Source organism: Ovis canadensis, chromosome 1, assembly GCF_042477335.2.
Source record: "Ovis canadensis isolate MfBH-ARS-UI-01 breed Bighorn chromosome 1, ARS-UI_OviCan_v2, whole genome shotgun sequence".
In the NCBI taxonomy this organism is placed as follows: Eukaryota; Metazoa; Chordata; class Mammalia; order Artiodactyla; family Bovidae; genus Ovis; species Ovis canadensis.
The window spans coordinates 168,658,422-168,681,501 of NC_091245.1; the positions used below are offsets into that span (position 1 = coordinate 168,658,422).

Below are 23,080 nucleotides of genomic sequence, written 5' to 3' on the forward strand. Positions count from 1 at the left end.
ACATCATGTTGTGTTACCTCTTCCCCCTTCTACTTCTAGCACCAGAAGAGTAGATGACTCTCGAATGTTCACAACATACAGGTCAAAATAAAGCTAGTCTCATAATTCACCTCTAGGTGTTGGCTCTATGTTAACCGACCACTAGGTTTTAACTCTTAACACCATGTGGTAAGGGCTATACCCAGAGAATTAACATCTACAAAGAAAGAAAAGGAGTTTTCTGAAGCATGAAAGGAAGATACTTTCAGGACCACTTCTCAAAGGAAGTAATACTATTTTTGCCCTGTGGAGGTTACCAGATAGTTGGAGAGAATACTGGTATATTAAGCAATGTTTTCCATTTATTGAAGTTAGAGGGTATAGAGATTCCTCTCCAGGGAAAGTTTGTGGGGAGCATGGGACTTCAGCAGAGCTTTGAAAATTAGAGTCGAATTAGGGGGTGAATGAGAAACAATAAGCCATGATCTTACTGAAAAGGGTTAGAAAAAGGTGAAATGGAATTGCTGGGAAACACTGATTCACTCGCAACCCATTTCAAGTGATTTAAATGATATCAAACCATAATTTATATGTGGTTTGCCCTTGGGAGTCTCTTCCATTATAATAAAAGGACTTGGAAGAGTATTTCAGTCAGAAAATGGTAGGAGACTGTTATGTCAAACTCTAAACCCTGCACACAGTTACGGAAAGCAAATAGGCCAGTTTCATTGAAATGGAAATTTCATGCGCAGAGGTACTTGGAATCTCAGAGCTGGAAAAGACCTTAAAGTAACTGCACCGATTCTCTCTCTCTCTCTCTCTCTCTCTCTCTCTCATGACACTGGACAGATTCACTGGAACCAGACTGTAGATTTGTTCTCAGGACAAACCAAGAAACCTCTTCTCTCTGAAACACTAATTCATCTAACAAAGGGCCAGACACAGCAATCCTAGTCACTGCATTTCTGGTTTTCATCAGAATATTTTCCTCTCAAACATGGCATTTACAGATACATGTGAGATACTTGTCTTTTAAAAATAATGAAGTGGTTATTTGAAAAACTGTTACTTTTGAATGTGGCATAATAAACCAAAACTTGGAATCAGCAACACAAACAGGCAGCATTAACTTCAGGCCAAAAAGGCAACAGGTCTGATTTTTTGGCAAAATCATTAAAAAAGCTGAAGAAGGCTGGGATTCATGAAATCTTGGAATTGCCCTTTGGATAGAATTTAACTGGCTGGCCATTAGTCATGGAATCACTTGTAGTCAACTTAAGGATCATTTTCACTTGCGTGCTCTCCCTAAATTCCCTTCATGACATTTATTTTTAGAATGATCATTCCCTGAGAATTTCTCTCTCTTATTCCTCTCCTCTGTCCTTCAGTGTTATACTGAAACATGAAACTGCGCAGTGAAATAAACAGAGTAGCAATAAACCGACACTGGTGAGGAATCACAGTTACATTGTCAGCCACTCCCATCAATAACATGTAACATGAGACCAAAAAAGTTCTAAACAGTTCCACAGTCCTTTATATTATATGTAGATGGCCTTGAGTAGATAATCTGCACTAATTTAGCATGAAAATGTTATCTTTTAAAAGGAGGCAAGACAGTAATCTGCATTAGTATTCAAGGGATGGTGAACCCTTTTCCTCCACAATTCTGGGCCCTAATTAAAGTTCTAGATAAAATGAAGTGAAGTGAAGTGAATTCGCTCAGTTGTGTCCAACTCTTCCCGACCCCATGGACTGCAGCCAACCAGGCTCCTCCATCCATGGGATTTTCCAGGCAAGAGTCCTGGAGTGGGGTGCCATTGCCTTCTTCAACTAATTCACTAGTTTAGTATGCAATAAAATAACAGAGGCTTTGAATAAGTTAAACTGGCTAATAACAACTAATCAGTTTTCTTCAGTGATCACTGTTCTTCTATATAGGCAGGATAATTAATTCACGGATAGTCTTTCTGGTCTATCTTCAGCTATTCTTCCACTACATAATCAATTAGGGACATCTTTTTACAGATATATGAAGAGAACACAGGTAGCTTTACGTAAGTTGAGTTTGTTAAATCTATTTGTTATGACAGGGGATTTCTGACACAAAAATTGCTCATTGCACACTGAACCCCACAGAAGTGATGAAACAAGACAGCTGATGTTAGGAGGTATATGGGCGTGGGGTAGGGTGAGAAGTCATGGATAAATTAAAAACTGGCAAGTATCTGCTGAAGCAGAGCCACTTTTTAGGGGGCATAAGGAAAACTGATAAGTCACCGTTTTGGTCTCTTTAGAGAAATCCATTTGTTGTTAAGAACTTAAGACCATTTACTACCATTCATACTGCAAAATGCAGTAGTCACACTATTTCCAAAAGGATCCTAAAAACTGTAGTGCAAAAGAAATCTACGAAAATAAATAATTACAAAACATTTTTCAAAGAAATGTGCTCAAAACAGTGACTTTTACAAAAAATGTGAATTTTTTAATGAAAAAAGAACTCTCTCTCTGAAAGATCAAAGACTCATTTCACAGATAACTTATACTCCATTAATGACTTAACAGTGTACAAATAAGGGTAGCAGACTTTTAAAGTTAGGTCTGAGCGATCAATATAAATACTGATGGGGGAGTGTTTTGTATCCCAAACTCTAATATTTCAGCTTTGTGTCCTGTCCTGTTATTATAATTTGTAAAAATCTTAACGACGCAGTGATTCAAGTTTTCGTAACTTCAATGATGTGTTAGAGGACAATGCATCTTGGTTTGAAGAATTTGTTGCATCCAAAGGCCGGAACAGTACTCAACCATGATGATTAAATACATAGAATGATGGGTGATTCCATAGTGTGCCAAATGTCTTATTTTTTAGTTCTGAAGTGGCATCCATGTCTTCAAACTCCCCTGCAATATGAAGTATACCATAACAGGTAACTGCAAAGGCCAGAAGTGTCTGAAGAACTATATATATCTATTGGCAGTGATTCATCTTCCTTTTCTGTTAATCGCATATAAGAAGGATGCTGTGCAGTGGAAAAGGCCACGTGGGCTAGGGCAAAGAGGCAGATGCCCACCAGCCCCTTCCATAGCGACGGCGCCATGACTCCGAAAGAGCAGCCCAACAAAGGAAGCCAAGGGCGGCAGGGCCATTCCTTCCTCCACCGGTGGGTGTCCGCGCAGCGCAGAAGTTCTAGATAAAGTGTCACATAAACCCGTAAGATACAGAAGCACACACGGAAAGACCTATCAGCAGCTCTCACTGTTAACATTTCCACCAAGCCTCGGGCAAAAGGAAACTATGTTTGTGATTTCTTTCATTTTTTAACTCTGGTGGGGCCCCGCCCCGCCCCGCCCCGCCCCGCCCCGCCCCCAGAATCATAGAGCTTGTCTGGCAAGGGGCTGAGAAGGGAAACTAGGACCTGTCTCCCCTCATAAACTCAGCAAAAACCTCTGTAACCACACAGAGAGCAATCAACATGTGTGTCATCAGGCAGAACGAGGTGGCAGGTGTGATGCTGAATATCCTTGGTGTATATTTCTAACTCAAAGGTCTTGACGTCTTCCCAGGAAAATAACAAATAGGGCCCAAGAAAGAAACAAGTTGCTGTCCCTGAGCACAAGGAGAGAGTATATGCTTCTATAACTTTGAAGTTAACCATTTCAATATCTTGGAAATTTCCATAGCTTTGAAGTTAGCTGTTGATGAGAAAGTCAGCAGGGCTTCCCTGGTGACTCAGTTGGTAAAGAATATGCCTGCAGTATGGGAGACCCCAGCTTGATCCCTGGGCTGGGAAGATTCCCCTGGAGAAGGTAATGGCTACCCACTCCAGTATTCTGGCCTGGAGAATTCCATGGACAGAAGAGCCTGGCAGGCTATGGTCCATAGAGTCACAAAGAGTCAGACATGACTTAGTAACAAACACACACAACAAATTGTGAGCAAAGAGGACTGTTTGACACTTCTAGGCCAACATGTTGAAATGCTGGTACCAGACTCTCCCAATGCTGGTTAACCAGGTGGGGCCTGGGCTTTGAATGACTGCAAAGAACAGAAGCCATGGCCATTATCAGTGGACATGAAATTGAGCCAGAAGCATATTTTTGTCACTTTAAGGCCATTGAGATTTGGGGTGTTGTTGTTGTTGTTGTTGTCATTGAGGCATAATCTAGCCCATCCTGACTAGTGTAGATGCAGATGGATGCTATGAGAGAAAGCAAATCAGGGAAGCAGTTAGGAAGGCTCAGGTGGGGAGGAAATACACTCTTAGAAAAGAGAAGGCTTTGTTTAAGAGTATATGTTTAAGGATAAAGATTTGAAGAAAAAGAGAAGCTGAGTCATTCAGATATATAGGGGAAGAACATCACAGGCTGAAGAACATCACACCAAGAGCAAAGGCCCAGAGAAAGGAAGATGTGTGTGGCTCTCATGGCAATAAGAAGATGAGCAAGAGGGAAACAGCAAGAGGTAAAGCAAGAAGTAATGGGGCCATACAAATATAGCCTTCTAGGGAGGATTTGGGGAGAAGGCAATGGCAACCCACTCTAGTACTCTTGCCTGGAAAATCCCATGGATGGAGAAGTCTGGTAGGCTGCAGTCCCTGGGGTTGCTACGTGTTGGACACTACTGAGTGACTTAACTTTCACTTTTCACTTTCATGCATTGGAGAAGGAAATGGCAACCCACTCCAGTGTTCTTTTTTTTTTTTTTTTAATTTTTTTTTTTCACTCCAGTGTTCTTGCCTGGAGAATCCCAGGGATGGGGGAGCCTGGTGGGCTGCCGTCTATGGGGTCACATAAAGTTGGACACAACTAAAGTGACTTAGCAGCAGCAGCAGCAGCAGGGAGGATTTGGACCTTTACTCTGAGATGGTCAGTTATTTGGGTTTTGAGCAGAAAAAGGGTAGGATATGCTTTATGTTTTAACTTTTAACTGATTGACTCTGAGTGAGTGGTGTATTGAGCATATCCTGATAGGCCAAAGCAGGGAGACTAGTTAGGGCACTACAGCAGTAATGCAAGTGAGAGATGATGGTATTGTGAATCAGGATGGGAGAAAATGTGAGAAAAACAGAGAAATAAAATTCAGGATAAAATGTGAAAGTAGAACTGAAAATATTTGCTGGTGAATCAAATGTGATATTCATGAGAAAAAAGGGAGTTTAAAAATGTCTCTACATTTTTTAGGAAAACAAAAAAAAATCTCAGCACAAATCTCAACCTATCTGAAGCTTACACAAACCACTGGACCAACCTTAGGAGGGCAGAAACCAAAAGGAAGAAAGAATTCAACCTTAAAGCCTTGGAAAAGGAGACCTCAAACACAATAAATTAAAAAAAAGAAAAGGCAGAGAAATACTACACAAATGAAGGAACAAACTAGAAGCACAGAAGTCCAAATAAATGAAGAGGAAATAGGCAAACTACCTAAAAAGGAATTCAGAATAATGATAGTAAAGATGATAAAAAAAAACCTTGAAAACAAAATGGAGGAGATGCAAGAATCAATTTAAAAAGACCTAGAAGAATTAAAAAATAAACATGCAGAGACAAACAATGCAATTACTGAAATTAAAAACACTCTAGAAGGAGATCAACCCTGGGATTTCTTTGCAAGGAATGATGCTGAAGCTGAAGCTCCAGTACTTTGGCCACCTCATGCGAAGAGTTGACTCATTGGAAAAGACTCTGATGCTGGGAGGGATTGGGAGCAGGAGGAGAAGGGCACGACAGAGGATGAGATGGCTGGATGGCATCACGGACTCGATGGACGTGAGTCTGAGTGAACTCCAGGAGATGGTGATGGACAGGGAGGCCTGGCTTGCTGCATGGAGTCACAAAGAGTTGGACACGACTGAGCGACTGAACTGAACTGAACTGAGAAGGAATCAATAGCAGAATATCTGAATCAGAAGAACGAATCAGTGAACTGGAAGATAAAATGGCAGAAATAACATCTGAAGAGCAGAATAAAGTAAAAAGAATAAAAAGAACTGAGGATAGTCTCAGAGACCTCTGGGACAATATCAAATGCACCAACATTCGAATTATAGGGATCACAGAAGAAGAAGGGAAAAAGAAAGAGTATAAGAAAATTTTGAAAAGATTATAGTTGAAAATCTCCCCAATATGGAAAAGGAAATAGTCAATCAAGTTCAAGACGCACAAAGAGTCCCATACAGGATAAACCCAAGGAGAAACACGCCAAGACACATGCTAATTAAACTAACAAAGATTAAATACAGAGAAAGAATACTAAAAGCAGCAAGGGAGAAGCAACAAGTAAAATACAAATGAAACCTCATAAGCTTAACAACTGATCTTTCAGCAGAAACTCTGCAGGCCAGAAGGGAATGACACGACACATTTAAAGTACTGAAAGGGAAAAATATACAACCAAGATTACTGTACCCAGCAAGGATCTCATTCAAGACTGATGGAGAAATAAAAAGCTTTTCAGACAAGCAGAAGTTAAGAGAATTCAGTACCACCAACCAGCTTTACAACAAATATTAAAGGGACTTATATAGCCAAGAAATACAAGTGAAGAAAGAAGATCTACAAAATCAACCCCAAACAATTAAGAAAATGGCAATAGGAACATATATATCAATAATTACTTTAAAAGTAAATGTATTAAATGCTGCAACCAAAAGACACAGACTGGCTGAATGGATACAAAAACAAGACCTATATATACGCTATCTATGAGAAAACCACTTCAGACCTAAAGACACATATAGACTGAAAATGAGAGCACAGAAAAATATATTCTATGCAAATGGAAAGCAAAAGAAAGCTGGAGTAGCAATCCTCATATCAGACAAAATAGATCTTAAAATAAAGAATATTACAAGAGATAGGGAAGGACACTACATAATGATCAAGGGATCAATCCAAGAGGAAAAATGTAACAATTGTAAATACCTATGCACCCAACCTAGGAGCACCTCAATACACAAGACAGACCCTAACAGATGTAAATGGAGAAACTGAGAGTAACACAATAATAGTGGGAGACTTTAACACCCCATTCACACCAATGGACAGATTATCAAAACAGGAAATTAATAAGAAAACACAAGTCTTAAATGATACATTAGATGAGATGAAGAGCATTGATATCTTCAGGACATTCCATCCAAATGCAGAAGAATACACCTTCTTCTCAAGTGCACATGGAACATTCTCCAGGATAGACCACATCTTGGGTCACAAATCAAACCTCAGTAAATTTAAGAAAATTGAAATTGTATCAGGCATCTTCTCCAACCACAAGACTATGAGACTAGATATCAATTACAAGAAAAAAAAAACTGTAAGAAACACAAACACATGGAGATTAAACAACACGTTTCTAAATAAGCAACAAGTTACTGAAGAAATCAAGAGAAATCAAAGAATTTCTAGAAACAAATGACAATGAAAACAGGACAACTCAAAACCTATGGGATGCAGCAAAAGCAGTTCTAAGAGGGAAGTTTATAGTGATACAATCCCACCTCAAAAAACAAGAAAAACACCAAAGAGACAACCTAATTTTACACCTAAAACAACTTCTTTTTCAAAGAAGAAGAAGAACAAAAAAATAGCACCCAAATTAGTAGGAAAGAAATCATAAATATCCAAGCAGAAATAAATGAAAAAGAAATGAACGAAACAATGTAAAGATTAATAAAACTAAAAGCTGGTTCTTTGAGAAGATGAACAAAATTGACAAACTTTTAGCCAGACTCATCAAGAAAAAAAGAGAGAAGAATCAAATCAACAAAACTAGAAGTGAAAAAGGATAGATTACAACAGACAATGCAGAAATAAAAAGGATTATAAGAGACTATTATGAACAACTATATGGCAATAAAATGGATAACCTGGAAAAAATAGACAGGTTCTTAGAAAGGTTCGATCTTTCAAGACTGAACCAGGAAGAAATAGAAATTATGAACAACCCAGTTACAAGCACTGAAATTGAAGCTGGGATCAAAAATCTCTCAAAAAACAAAAGCCCAGGACCCAGATGGCTTCACAGGAGAATTCTATCAAACATTTAGAGAAAAGCTAATGCCTATCCTTCTAAAACTCTTTCAAAAAATTGCAGAGGAAGGAAAACTTCCAAACTCATTCTACAAGGCCACCATCACCCTGATACCAAAACTAGACAAAGACAACACACAAAAAGGAAACTAGAGGCCAATATCACTGATGAACATAGATGCAAAAATCCTCAACAAAATTTTAGCAAACAGAATTCAGCAACACATCAAAAAGATCATACACCATGATCAAGTTGGGTTTATTCCAGGAATGCAAGGATTCTTCAATAGATACAAATCAGTCAATGTGATACACCTTATTAACAAATTGAAAGATAAAAACCATATGATAATCTCAATTGATGCAGAAAAAGCCTTTGACAAAATTCAGCACCTATTTATAATTAAAACTCTTCAAAAAATGGGCATAGAAGGAACCTACCTCAACACAGTAAAGTCCATATATGATACGCCCATAGGAAACATTATTCTCAGTGGTGAAAAACTGAAAGCATTCCCCCTAAGATTAGGAACAAGAAAAGGGCATCCACTTTCACCACTATTATTCAACATAGTTCTGAAAGTTCTAGCTACAACAATCAGAGAAGAAAAAGAAATCAAAGGAATCCAGACCAGAAAAGAAAAAGTAATGCTCTCACTGTTCGCAGATGACATGATACTGTACATAGAATACCCTAAAGATAGTATCCGAAAATCACTAGAGCTAATCAGTGAATTTAGCAAAGTTGCAGGATACAAAATTAATACACAGAAATTGTTTGCATTTCTATATACTAACAATGAAAAATCAGAAAGAGAAATTAAGGAGTCAATCCCATTCACCATTGCAACAAATGGAATTAAATATATAGTGATGAACTTACCTAAGGAGACAAAAGAACTGTACACAGAAAATTATAAGACACTAATGAAAGAAATCAAAGATGACATAAACAGATGGAGAGATACTCTATGTTCCTGGGTAGGAAGAATCAATATTGTGAAAATGACTATAATACCAAACGCAATCTACAGATTCAATGTGATCCCCATCAAATTGCCAATGACATTTTTCACAGAACTAGAACAAAAAAATTTCACAAGTCATATGGAAACACAAAAGACCCCAGATAGCCAAAGTAGTCTTGAGAAAGAAGAATGGAGCTGGAGAAATCAATCTCCTGGCTTCAGGTTATACTACAAATCTACAGCCATCAAGACAGTACGGTACCAGCACAAAAACAGAAATATAGACCAATGGAACAAGATAGAAAGCCCAGAAATAAACCAATGCACCTATGGGTACCTTATTTTTGACAAAGGAGGCAAGAATATACAACAGAGCAAAGACAGCCTTTTCAATAAGTGGTGCTGGGAAAACTGGACAGCTACATGTAAAAGAATGAAATTAGAACACTTCCTTACACCATACAGAAAGATAAACTCAAAATGGATTAAAGACCTAAATGTAAGACCAGAAATTATAAAACTCTTAGAGGAAAACAGAGGCAGAACACTCAATGACATAAATCAAAACAAGATCCTCTGTGACCCACCTGCTACAGAAATGGAAATAAAAACAAAAGTAAACAAGTGGAACCTGATTAAACTTAAAAACTTTTGCACAGCAAAGGAAGCTATAAGCAAGGTGAAAAGACAACTCTCAGAATGGGAGAAAATAATAGCAAATGAAACAACTGACAAAGGATTAATTTCCAAAATATACAAGTAGCTCATACAACTCAATAGCAGAAAAACAAACAACACAATCAAAAAGTGGGAAAAAGACCTAAACAGACATTTCTTCAAAGAAGACATACAGATGGCTAACAAACACATGAAAAGATGTTCAATGCTGTTCATTATTCAGTTCAGCTCAGTGGTGTCTGACTCTTTGCAACCCCATGGACTGCAGCACACCAGGCCTCCTTGTCCATCACCAACTCCCAGAGTGGAGTTTGCTCGAACTTATATCTGTTGAGTTGGTGATGCCATCCAACCATCTCATCCTCTGGCTCATTATTAGAGAAATGCAAATCAAAACTACAATGAGCTATCACCTCACACCAGTCAGAATGGCCATCATAAAAAAATCTACAAACAATAAATTCTGGAGAGAGTGTGGAGAAAAGGGAACACTCTTGCACTGTTGGTGGGAATGTAAATTGGTACAGTCACTGACAGTATGGAGATTTCTTTAAAAACTCTGAATAAAACCACCACATGACCCAGCAATCCCACTCCTAGGCAGAGGAAACCAAAACTGAAAAAAAGACACATGTATCCCATTGTTCACTGCAGCACTATTTACAATAGCTAGAACATGGAAGCAACCTAGATGTCCGTCGACAGATGAATTGATAAAGAAGTTGTGGTACATATATACAATGGAATGTTACTCAGCCATAAAAATGAAAAAATTTGAGTCAGTTTTAACGAGGTGGATAAACCTAGAACCTATTATACAGAGTGAAGTAAGTCAGAAAGTAAAAGATAAATATTGTATTCTATCACATATATACGGAATCTAGAAAAATGGTTCTGAAGAATTTATTTGCAGGGCAGCAATGGAGAAATCAGACATAGAGAATAGACTTATGGACATGGGGAAATGGGAGGAGAGAGTGAGATGCAAGGGAAGAGTTAGCATGGAAACTTATATTACCATATGTAAAATAGAGAGCTAGGGGGGATTTGCTGTATGGCTCAGGAAACTCAAACAGGGCCTCTGTATCAATCTAGAGGAATGGGATGGGGAGGGAGATAGGAGAGAGGTTTAAAAGGGATATGTGTATACCTATGGCTGATTCATGTTGAAGTTTGACAGAAAACAACAATATTCTGTAAAGCAATTATCCTTCAATAAAAAAATATATAAAAAATTTAAAAGTCTCTATTTTTTTCAACCTGAGTGAATGGAAAGATGGAATTTTCTTTAACTGAGTTGAGAAAGACTGTAGGGAAGTAAATTGTGGAAGAATGGACTCAAGAGCTTAGTTTTAGATGTGCTGAAACCTCCATGTCTATTAAAAGTCAAGTGGAGACATTGAGTAGAGACTTGAATAAAGGGATCTGAAGTGGAACACAGGGTAAGGAATGGAGATGTAAATATTCCACTTTATTAGTATTTGATAGTATTTAAAGTCACTAGATTAGATGAGATAACCAGGGGATGAGAAGAGAGAAAAGAGATTCAAGACTCCATCTTGGGATGTTCCAATTTAAGAGATTAGTAAAGCGAGGATGAATCAGCAAAGGAAACTAAGCAGCAGCCAGTGAGAATGGAGGGAAAGCAGACAGATGAAGAAACTGAAGCCAGAGATGGTTAGTTATTTGCCGAAGGAGATGTAAACTTTAACCGTGATCCTTGCCCTCACTGCTCATAGCTCAGCTCCTGGTAAAGGGAGATTGTGCTGGGACTCAGAATAACTGCATAGTATTTTTTGTGGAATATCTCATAAAAATAGCCCAAACTGAGAAACATGTGGCTGGTGCTACAAATAGAAATAAAGAAAGAAAACAGAGAATAAGGAAGAGATTGTACAAGTGAGAGAGAGCGACAAAGCAACAGCTGGCACTAGCATTTTCTTTGCAGACTCACTCCATTAGAAAGAATGTACACTGAGGACATACTTCACCAGAGGGACAAGCCATTCAGTATTTTTATTCAGGATAATTCTGCCATATGACAAATATTCTCTAATGTACTCTATTGGGAAAATTAATTAAAAGAGTGTGTGCTTAGTTGCTTAGTCATGTCCAACTCTGCAACCCCATGGACTGTAGCCTGCCAGGCTCCTCTGTTCATGGGGATTCTCCAGGCAAGAATACCAGAGTGGGTTGCCATTCCCTCCTCCAGGGGATCTTCCCAACCCAGAAATCGAACCGGGGTCTCCTGCATTGCAGGTGGATTCTTTACCAGCTGAGCTACCAGGGAAGCCTAGTAGACTGTAGTCTGCCAGGCTCCTTTGTCCATGGGATTATCCAGGCAAGAATACTGGACTGGATAGTCATTCACTTTTCCAGGGGATCTTCCCAATTCAGGGATTGAACCCGTGTCTCCCACATATCAGCTACATTACCATCTGAGTCACCAGGGAAGCCTGAAAAGGGTATGCATACCTATATTTTAAAAATAGAAATATAGTATAGAAGTCTTCCAAAACTTGTCTAAAACACTGAAAGTCTGACTTGCACTTAGGATGTAGAAAGCTGTACAAAACATTGTTTCCATCCCTACGACTACCAAAAAAGTATCCCTAATCAAATTTGCAGGCTTGGGCTTCCCTGGTGCTCAGACCATAAAGAATCTGCCTGAAATGTGGGAGATGTGGGTTCAATCCCTGGGTTGGAAAGATTCTCTGGAGAAGGATATGGCAACCCACTCCAGTATTCTTACCTGGAGACTCCGTATGGACAGAGAAGCCTGGCGGGCTACAGTCCATGGAGTCGCAAAGAGTCGGACATGACTGAGCGACCAAGCACAACGCACAGCAAGAAAAAATAACCAAAGAGCTGAGGCTGTAAGGAAATGTGAAATCTAAGAAAGACAAGCCTTTCCAAAGAGAGATGTCACTGGATGCCATAGAAACTAGTAAGAAGAATTTCGTTAAAAGTTGTAATGAATTCTTAAAGTCCTATTGTGGGCTATCAAGAAACTAGAGAACCCTTGAGTTAAAAAAAAAGGGGGGGGGGTGGGGGGAGAGAGAGAATATAAAACCCTTGAGAGCTGCAGATACAAGGAGAATTTGCAACCACTTGTGGGCTCTTCTCCATGACTTTCAAGGTTGCTTACAGGAAAGATTGAAAGTAGTGAGAGGGTCCTGAGAAAACCTCCTTTGCTGTGAAAGACCGGGATGGGAGTTGGGGGTTGGGAGGAGTGTTAGAGCAGTCACGGAGGGAAAGTCATAAAGTACCATCCAGGTCATTCTCTTCTATCTTTCCTGTGGAACACAAGCCTGACTTCCTGGGGGTGAAGGGAAGATGAGCTTGATGCCTTAGAGCACAGGTGAAGAGCCACTGAAGCTGGGAGAAGGGAACAGAAAAACATACTTCATCCCTGGATAGGGGAGGGCGAGACCTCGTTCCTAAGACCCAGGGCACAGTGCCTTCCTAAGACTAAGGCTGGATCAGAGCAACAGAGGGAACCTGCCTAAGCCCCCTAGCAACTGTCCAGTAAGTGCTGAATATCATTGAAAAAGCAAGAGAGTTCCTGAAAAACATCTACCTTTGCTTTATTGACTATGTCAAAGCCTTTGACTGTGTGGATCACAACAAACTGTGGAAAATTCTTTAAGAGATGGGAATACCAGACCTCCTGATTTGCCTCCTAAGAAATCTGTATGCAGGTCAAGAAGCAACAGAACCAGATATGGAAAAACAGACTGGTTCCAAATTGGGAAAGGAGTACGTCAAGGCTGTATATTGTCACCCTGCTCATTTAACTTATATGCAGAGTATATCATGCGAAATGCCAGGCTGGATGAAGCACAAGCTGGAATCAAGATTGCTGGGAGAAATAACAACCTCAGATAAGCAGATGACGCCACCCTTATGAGAGAGAGCGAAGAAGAACTACAGAGGAAGTAAAAGAGGAGAGTGAAAAAGCTGGCTTAGAGCTCAACATTCAGAAAACTAAGATCATGGCATCCAGTCCCATCACTTTATGGCAAATAGATGGGGAAACAATAGCAACAACCCGACTTTATTTTCTGGGTTCCAAAATCACTGCAGATGGTGACTATAGCTGTAAAATTAAAAGACGCTTGCTCCTTGGAAGAAAAGCTATGACCAATGTAGACAACATATTAAAGAGCAGAACATTACTTTGCCAACAAAGGTCTGTCTAGTCAAAGCTATGGTTTTTCCAGTAGTCATTTATGGATGTGAGAGTTGGACTTTAAAGAAAGCTGATCATTGAAGAATTGATGCTTTTGAACTGTGGTGTTGGAGAAGACTCTTAAGAGTCCCTTGGACTCCAAGGAGATCAAACTAGTCAATCCTAAAGGATATGGGTCCTGAGTATTCATTGGAAGGACTAATGCTGAAGCTGAAACTCCAATACTCTGGCCACCTGATGTGAAGAACTGACTCATTGGGAAAGACCCTGATGCTGGGAAAGATTGAAGGTGGGAGGAGAAGGACATGACAGAGGATAACATGGTTGGATGGCATCACCGACTCAATGAACATGATTTTGAGCAAGCTCCGGGAGTTGGTGAAGGGCAAGGGAAGCCTCGTGCGCTGCAGTCCATGGGGTCACAAAGAGTTGGACACGACTGAGTGACTGAACTGAACAAACACCACCACCAATTTAATGCTAAGAGAACATCAAGAGCATAGAGAGAAACCTTCTCTGAGGTGTAGGCTCAAAGGGAAGACAATAAGAAATATCCTCTGAAAAATCAGTCTCACTTTACAAGGTAATGCTAAAGAAACTGGAAGTCTGCAGTGCATTGCAGTAACCATGACAACAATGAAATACAAATGTAACTCAACTCATGACACAATTTTCTCAACCTAAATGCTTAAAAAAAATAACTTGCTAATTTTTAGGCATACAAACTATTTTCCTCAGTCTGTACTGTTCTACAGAGATGTTGGGTTTTTTAAAAAGGAAACACACTGTTAAGAGACAAAGCAATCCATAGAACCAGACTTTGATATGCACAGATCCTGGAGCTATGATGGAATTTATAACTATAATAAATATGTTTAAGGCTGTAGTAGAAAAGTCAGGCAGTTTGTATGACATGTGATACTTTCAGGAGAGAGAGGAAAACAGTAAGAATGAATCAAACTGAAATTTCAGAAATGAAAAATATGGTATTATAAAAATAAAAAGGAGTGACATTTTTAGAAAGAGAATCTAGAGAATCTAAGGGGTACAATACAAACCAGTTCAATATACTTGTAGTTAGAAACTCAAAAGGAGAGAAAATTGAACAGAAGAAATATTTGGAGGGAATAACAGTTTAACTTTTCCTAAATCAAGGATGATTGACCATAAATCCAAGAAACTCAGAAACCACCAAAGAGAATGAATACGAACAGCTAAATATATTGTCATCAAATTGCTGAAAAAAAAGACAAAGACAAAAACTGGGAGGCAAGTAGGACATAAAAGACACATTACATATAGTAGAAAAAAAAAGCTATATTAAATGGTAAAAGGAATTTTGCAGATGTGATTAAGTTGGGTGCTTCAAACTGGAGTAGCTCAGACGGTAAAGCACCTGCCTACAATGCAGCAGACCAGGGTTCAATCCCTAGGTCAGGAAGATCCCCTGGAGAAGGAAATGGCAACCCACTCAAGTATTCTTGCCTGGAGAATCCTATGGATGGAGCAACCTGGTAGTTTACAGCTTATGGGTTGCAAAGAGTCGGACACGACTGAGCGATTTCACTTTCACTTTCATAAAGAAATAGTTTTGGATTATCTGGGTTGGCCCAATCTAATCAAATGACCTCTTTAAAGCAGGATTTTCTCTGGCTGGAAGCAAGATAGATGAGGCAGAAGGAGAAGTCAGAGAGATTCAAAGCATTTGAAGGATTCAATCCATGGCTGCTGACTTTGAAGATGATGAAAGGGAGTCACATTATGTGAAGTATGGATGGCCTCCAGAAGCTGAAAGAGACTCAGTCAACATCCAGAGAGGAAACACGGACCTCGGTCCTGCTTCCACATGGAACTTAATTCCATCAAGTGCCTGAATGAGCCTGGAAGTAAATTCTCCCTCAGAGCCTTCAGCTAACAAGCCCACCCCAGCCAATACCTTAATGTCGCCTGAGACCTGGAACAGAGAAGCCACATATGCCCACCCAGATTGCTGACCTACAGAGCTATAAGATAATAAATTTGTGTTCTTTAATCAAATTCTGGTAACTTGTTATGGCAGCAATGGAAAACTAGTGTAGTGTCTTTACATCAGTCTACTCAAAGGCAGTTTTATTAACAGAAAGGCTTAACAAAGGCAGCTCTAGCACCAACTATTCCATGCAGTAAGGAAGAAAAGAGCTTCCCTGGTGGCTCAGCTGGTAAAGAATCCACCTGCAATATGGGAGACCTGGGTTTGATCCCTGGGTTGGGAAGATCCCCTAGAGAAGGGAGCAACTACCCACTCCAGAGAGGATGGAGAATTTCATGGACTATATAGTCCATGGGGTCGCAAAGAGTTGGACATGACTGAGCAACTTGCACAAGGAAGCAAAGGACGGATCATCTGGGGGCCAATTTAAGGCATTAAAAGGCTCTACCTAATGAAATATACCTCACCCCCAATGCCCACTGTTACATTTGAATTTTCAGTTTTGAATCACAGAGTTAATCCTTGAGACAGAAGTTACCTATATTAAAAATAAATAGAAGAGGAGTAAGGCATTGTCTCTCTCAGGGCTCAGATCAGTTGTAAATGTATATTTCAAACTCCAGGGTAGCCATTTTGTAAAAAAGCATAAATAATATGCTAAGAAAGGAGAGAAAATGGAATCAAGTAAATTATAATTACAACTCAATTACAACTACAAACGGCAGAAAAAGAGTTCAAGACAACTTGGAACCAAGACAAACTTGGAACCAGGAGAAACAGCAAAAAGCACAAAAAAGTAACAGTAGATAAAACTCCAACTATATAAAAAGTATTTGAACATCAATTGTCTAAGTGAACCAATTGAAAGATAGATTATCACTTACTATTTTTAAAAAACTCAATAAATTAGAAAACAACAAACTTCCTCAACTTTTATAAAGAAGATCTATGAAAATACATACAGCTGATGTCATATTTAATGGTGAGAAACTTGAAGTTTTCCTACTAACATGAGGAACAAGACAAGGATGGCCCCCTCACCACTCCTTTTCAACACTATATTGGAAGTCCTAGCTAATATAGTAAGACAAAAAATAAAATAAAAAGCATGCATATTGGGAAGGAAGATATAAAACTGTCTTTCTTTGCAGATGACATAATTGTCAAGGTAGAAAATCTGAAAGAATCAATTAAAGCATTCCTAGAACTAATAAGCAATTATAACAAGTTTGCAGGATAAAAGATTAATATGCAAAAGTCAATCACTTTCCTATAGACAAGCAATGAACAAGTGATATTTTAAAACACAATACCATTTACATTAGCACCTGCAAATTGAAATACTTGTATATAAATTAACACGATATGTATATTAAGACAAAAATGAGAAAATTCTGATGAATAAAATCAGAGAACTAAATAAAAGGAGAGATATCCATGTTCATGGAGAGGAAGACTCAATATTGGCAAGATGTCAGTTCTTCCAAACTTTATTTATAGATTCAATGAGATCCAAATATAAATTCCAGCAAGTTATTTTTGGATATTGACAAACCAATTCTAAAGTTTACATAGAGAAACCAAAGACCCAGAATAGTCAACATAAGACTGAACTAGAACAATCTTGTAAGACTTATGCTACCCAACTTTAAGACTTGCTATGAAGCTACAGTAATCAAGAGAGTATGGTGCTAGCCAAAGAACAGACAAATAGATCAATCTAACAGAATAGAGAGCCCAGAAACAGACCATATAAAGTCAACTGATCTTTGACAAAGAAACAAAGGCAATACAATGGAGAAAAATAGTCTTTTCAACAAATACTGCTGGAACAACTGGACATCTAGATGCAAAAAATGAATCTAGATATTCACTGAGCAGTGGCCGCAGGACTGGAAAGGTCGTTTTCATTCTAATCCAAAAGAAGGGCAATGCCAAAGAATGTTCAAATTACAGTACACCTGTACTCATTTCACATGTTAGCAAAGTTATGGTCAAAATCATTCAAGCTAGGCTTCAGCAGTACATGAACCAAGAACTTCCAGATACACAAGCTAGGTTTAGAAAAGGCAGAGGAACCAGAGATCAAATTGCCAACATTTGCTGACTCATAGAGAAAGCAAGGGAGTTTCAGAAAAACATCTACTTCTGCTTCATTGACTATGCTAAAGCCTTTGACTATGTGGATCACAACAAACTGTGGAAAATTCTTCAAGAGATGGGAATATCATACCACTTTACCTGTCTCCTGAGAAACCTGTATGTGGGTCAAGAAGCAACAATTAAAACTGGACATGGAAGAACTGACTGGTTCAAAACTGGGAAAAGAGTACAACAAGGCTGCATATCCTCACCCCGTTTATTTAAATTATATGCAGAGTACATCTTGTGAAATCCTGGGCTGAGTGACTCACAAGCTGGAATTACAATTGCCAGCAGAAATATCCACAGTCTGAGATATACGAATGATACCATTCTAATGGCAGAAAGGGAAGAACTAAAGAGCCTCTTGATGAAGGTAAAGGAGGAGAATAAAAAGGCTGACTTGAAATTCAACATTAAAAAAAACTAAGATAATGGCATCTGGTCCCATCACTTCATAGACAATAGGAGGGGGAAATGTGGAAGCAATGATAGATTTTATCTTCCTGGGCTCCAAAAATCACTGCAGATGGTGACTGCAGTCATGAAATTAAAAGATGCTTGCTCCTTGGAAGGAAATCTATGACAAATCTAGACAGCATGTTAAAAAACAGAGACATCATTTTGCCAACAAAGGTCCACATAGTCAAAGCTATGTTTTTTTCCAGTAGTCATGTACGATGCGATAGTAGGACCATGAGGAAGGCTAAGTGCCAAAGAACTGATATTTTCAAATTTTGGTGCTGGAGAAGACTCTTGGGAGTCTCTTGGACTGCAAGGACATCAAACCAGTCAATCCTAAAGGATATCAATTCTGAATATTCATTGGAAAGATTGTTGCTGAAGATGAAGCTCCAGTACTCCGGCCATCTGATTTGAAGAGCCAACACATTGGAAAAGATCCTGATGCTAGAAAAGATTGAGGGCAAAAGGAGAAGGGAATGGAAGAGGATGAGATAGTTAGATAGTATCACCAACTCAATGGACATGAATTTAAGCAAACTCCCAGGGATAATAGAGGGTAAGAGAGCTTGGCATGCTGCAGTCTGTGGGGTCTCAAAGAGTCAGACACGACTTAGCAACTGAGCAACAACAACAAGAAGATGTTTGCTTTACATCATTCCCCCAAAATAACTCAAAAGGGATCATAGGTCTAAATGTAAAATGAAAAACTATAAAACTCCTAGAAGATGACAGAGGAGAAAAGCTTGATGACATTAAGTACAGTGACGACTCTTTAGACACAGTAACCAGAGGCACAATCCACCAAAGGAAGAACTGATAAGCTGGAATTCATGAAAATGAAAACCTTCTGTTATGGGAAAGATAACATCAAAAAATGAAAAGACAAGTAACAGACTAAAGAGAAAATATTTGCAAACACAGCTGATAAAGTCTCTTATCCAAAATACAAAAATAACTGTTAAAACTCAACAATAAGAAAAAAAATAACTTGATTAAAAATGGACCAAAGACCTTAGCAGAGAAATACTTGCCAAAGAGATATGCAGATGGAAAATAAGCATATGAAAAGATACTCCACATCATATAACATCAGGGAAATGCAAATTAGAATAACAGTGAGGTACCAGTACATACCTATCAAAACAGCCAGTCACTAGAACACTGATACCATGAAATGCTGGGAAGAATGGAGCAAAAGTAGTTTTCATTCATTGCTGGTAGGAATGCAAAATGGTAAGGCGACTTTGGAACACAATTTGGTAGTTTCTTACAAAACTAAATATGCTTTTATCTGTGAACCAGTAATCATGCTCCTTGGGATTTACCTGAAGAGAATGAAAATTTACAATTTCTGCCTTTTCTAAAACCACACAAAAAGCTATACTTGGATGCTATTCACATCTTTATTCATGTTTGCCAAAGCCTGGAAGCAATCAAGATGTCCTTAAGTAGATAGCTTAAGTAGAATGGATGAATCAACGGTGGTATACCCAGACAATGGAATATTCAGTTCAGTTCGGTTCAGTTGCTCAGTTGTGTCTGACTCTTTGCAACCCCATGAACCTCAGCACGCCAGGCCTCCCTGTCCATCACCAACTCCCAGAGTTCACCCAAACTCATGTCCATTGAGTCGGTGATGCCATCCAACCATTTCATCCTCTGTTGTTCCCTTCTCCTGCCTTCAGTCTTTCCCAGGATCAGGGTCTGTTTCAAATGAGTCAGTTCTTTGCATCAGGTGGCCAAAGTATTGGAGCTTCAGCATCAGCATTAGTCCTTCCTAAAATATTCAGGACTGATTTCCTTAAGGAAAAACTGGTTGGATCTCCTTGCTGTACAAGTGACTCTCAAGAGTCTTCTCCAACACCACAGTTCAAAAGCATCAGTTCTTCAGTGCTCAGCTTTCTTTATAGTCCAATTCTCACATCCATACATGACTACTGGAAAAACCACAGCCTTGACTAGAAGGACCGTTGTTGACAAAGTAATGTCTCTGCTTTTTAATATGCTGTCTAGATTGGTCATAACTTTCCTTCCGAGGAGTAAGCGTCTTTTCGTTTCATGGCTGCCATCACAATCTGCAATAATTTAGGAGCCTAGGAAAATAAAGTCAGCCACTGTTTCCACTGTTTCCCCCATCTATTGGCCATGAAGTGATGGGACTGGATGCCATGATTTTAGTTTTCTGAATGGTGAGCTTTAAGCCAACTTTTTCACTCTCTTCTTTCACTTTCATCAATAGGCTCTGTAGTTCTTCTTTACATTCTGCCATAAGGGTGGTGTCATCTGCATATCTGAGGTTATTGATATTTCTCCCAGCAATCTTGATTCCAGCTTGTGCTTCCTCAAGCCCAGCCTTTCTCATGATGTACTCTGCATATACGTTAAATAAGCAGGGTGACAATATACAGCCTTGACGTACTTCTTCTTCTATTTGGAACCAGTTTGTTGTTCCACATCTAGTTCTAACTGTTGCTTCCTGACCTGTATACAGGTTTCTCAAGAGGCAGGTCAGGTGGTCCGGTATTCCCATCTCTTTCAGAATTTTCTACAGTTTATTGTGATCCACACAGTCAAAGGTGTTGGCATAGTCAATAAAGCAGAAACAGATGTTTTTCAGAAACTCTCTTGCTTTTTGATTATCCAACAGATGTTGGCAATTTGATCTCTGGTTCCTCTGCCTTTTCTAAAACCAGCTTGAATATCTGGAAGTTCACGGTTCACATATTGCTGAAGCCTGGTTTGGAGAATTTTGAGTATTACTTTACTAGCGTGTGAGATGAGTGTAATTGTGCGATAGTTTGAGCACTCTTTGGCATTGCCTTTCTTTGGAATTGAAATGAAAGCTGACCTTTTCCAGTCCTGTGGCCACTGCTGACTTTCCAAATTTGCTGGCATATTGAGTGCATCACTTTCACAGCATTGTCTTTCAGGATTTGAAATAGTTCAACTGGAATTACATCACCTCCACTAGCTTTGTTCCTAGTGATGCTTTCTAAGGCCCACTTGACCTTACATTTCAGGATTTATGGCTGTAGGTGAGTGATCACACCATTGTGATTATCTTGGTCGTGAAGATCCATTTTGTACAGTTCTGTGTATTCTTGTCACCTCTTCTTAATATCTTCTGCTTCTGTTAGGTCCATACCATTTCTGTCCTTCATTAAGCCCATCTTTGCATGAAATGTTCCCTTGGTATCTCTAATTTTCTCAAAGAGATCTCTAGTCTTTCCCATTTTATTGTTTTCCTCTATTTCTTTGCATTGATCGCTGAGGAAGGCTTTTTTCTCTCTCCTTGCTATTCTTTGGAACTCTGCATTCAGATGCTTATATCTCTCCTTTTCTCCTTTGCTTTTCATTTCTCCTCTTTTCACAGCTATTCGCAAGGCCTGCTGAGACAGCCATTTTGCCTTTTTGCATTTTTTTTCCCCTTGGGATGGTCTTGCTCCCAGTCTCCTGTACAATGTCGCGAACCTCCATCCATAGATCATCAGGCACTCTATCAGATTTAGTCCCTTAAATCTATTTGTCACTTCCACTGTATAATCATAAGGGATTTGATTTAGGTCATACCTGAATGATCTAGTGGTTTTCTCTACTTTCTTCAATTTAAGTCTGAATTTGGCAATAAGGAGCTCATGATCTGAGCCACAGTCAGCTCCTGGTCTTGTTTTTGCTGACTGTATAAGCTTCTCCATCTTTGGATGCAAAGAATATAATCAATCTGATTTCGGTGTTGACCATCTGCTGATGTCCATGTGCAGAGTCTTCTCTTGTGTTGTTGGAAGAGGGTGTTTACTATGACCAGTGCGTTCTCCTGGCAAAACTCTATTAGCCTTTGCCCTGCTTTATTCTGTACTCTAAGGCCAAATTTGCCTGTTACTCCAAGTGTTTCTTGACTTCCTACTTTTGCATTCCAGTCCCCTATAATGAAAAGGATATCATTTTTGGGTGTTAGTTCTAAAAGGCCTTGTAGGTCTTCATAGAACTGTTCAACTTCAGCTTGTTCAGCATTACTGGTTGGGGCATAGACTTGGATTACAGTGATATTGAATGGCTTGCCTTGGAAATGAACAGAGATAATTCTGTCGTTTTTGAGATTGCTTCCAAGTACTGCATTTCGGACTTTTTTGTTGACTGTGATGGCTACTTCATTTCTTCTAAGGGATTCTTGCCCACAGTAGTAGATATAATGGTCATCTGAGTTAAATTCACCCATTCCAGTCCATTTTAGTTCACTGATCCCTAGAATATCGATATTATTCAGTGCTAAAAAGAAATGAGCTATCAAGACTTGAAAAAACATGGACAAACCTTAAATGCATATTAATAAAGAAACCACTCTGAAAGGACTATTTATTACTCCAATTATATGACATTTTGGAAAAGGCAAAACAATGAAGACAATAAAAACATCCGTGCTTGCCTGAGGTTAGGAGGGTGAGGGAGAAAGATGAATAGGTGGAGCACAGATGATATTTAATACAGTGAAACTACTCCATACAAGTATAATGATGGATATTTATCATTATACGTTTGTCTAAACACATGCAATGTACAACAGCAAGTGTGAATTGCAATGTAAATTATACATTTTGGGTGATTATGCAGTGTTAATGCAGGTTCATCAACTGGAACAAATGTACCACTCTGGTG

At 39.0% G+C, this 23,080-nt stretch overlaps 1 protein-coding gene and 1 pseudogene across 50 annotated transcripts in view; both read right to left on the minus strand.

Annotated features, from left to right (window-relative positions):
- The window catches only part of ABI3BP (ABI family member 3 binding protein), a 293,247-nt gene that overhangs the window by 236,318 nt on the left and 33,849 nt on the right, over window positions 1–23,080 (minus strand). The window lies entirely within an intron of this gene.
- On the minus strand, window positions 2,632–3,083 carry LOC138430747 (ER membrane protein complex subunit 5 pseudogene; annotated as a pseudogene).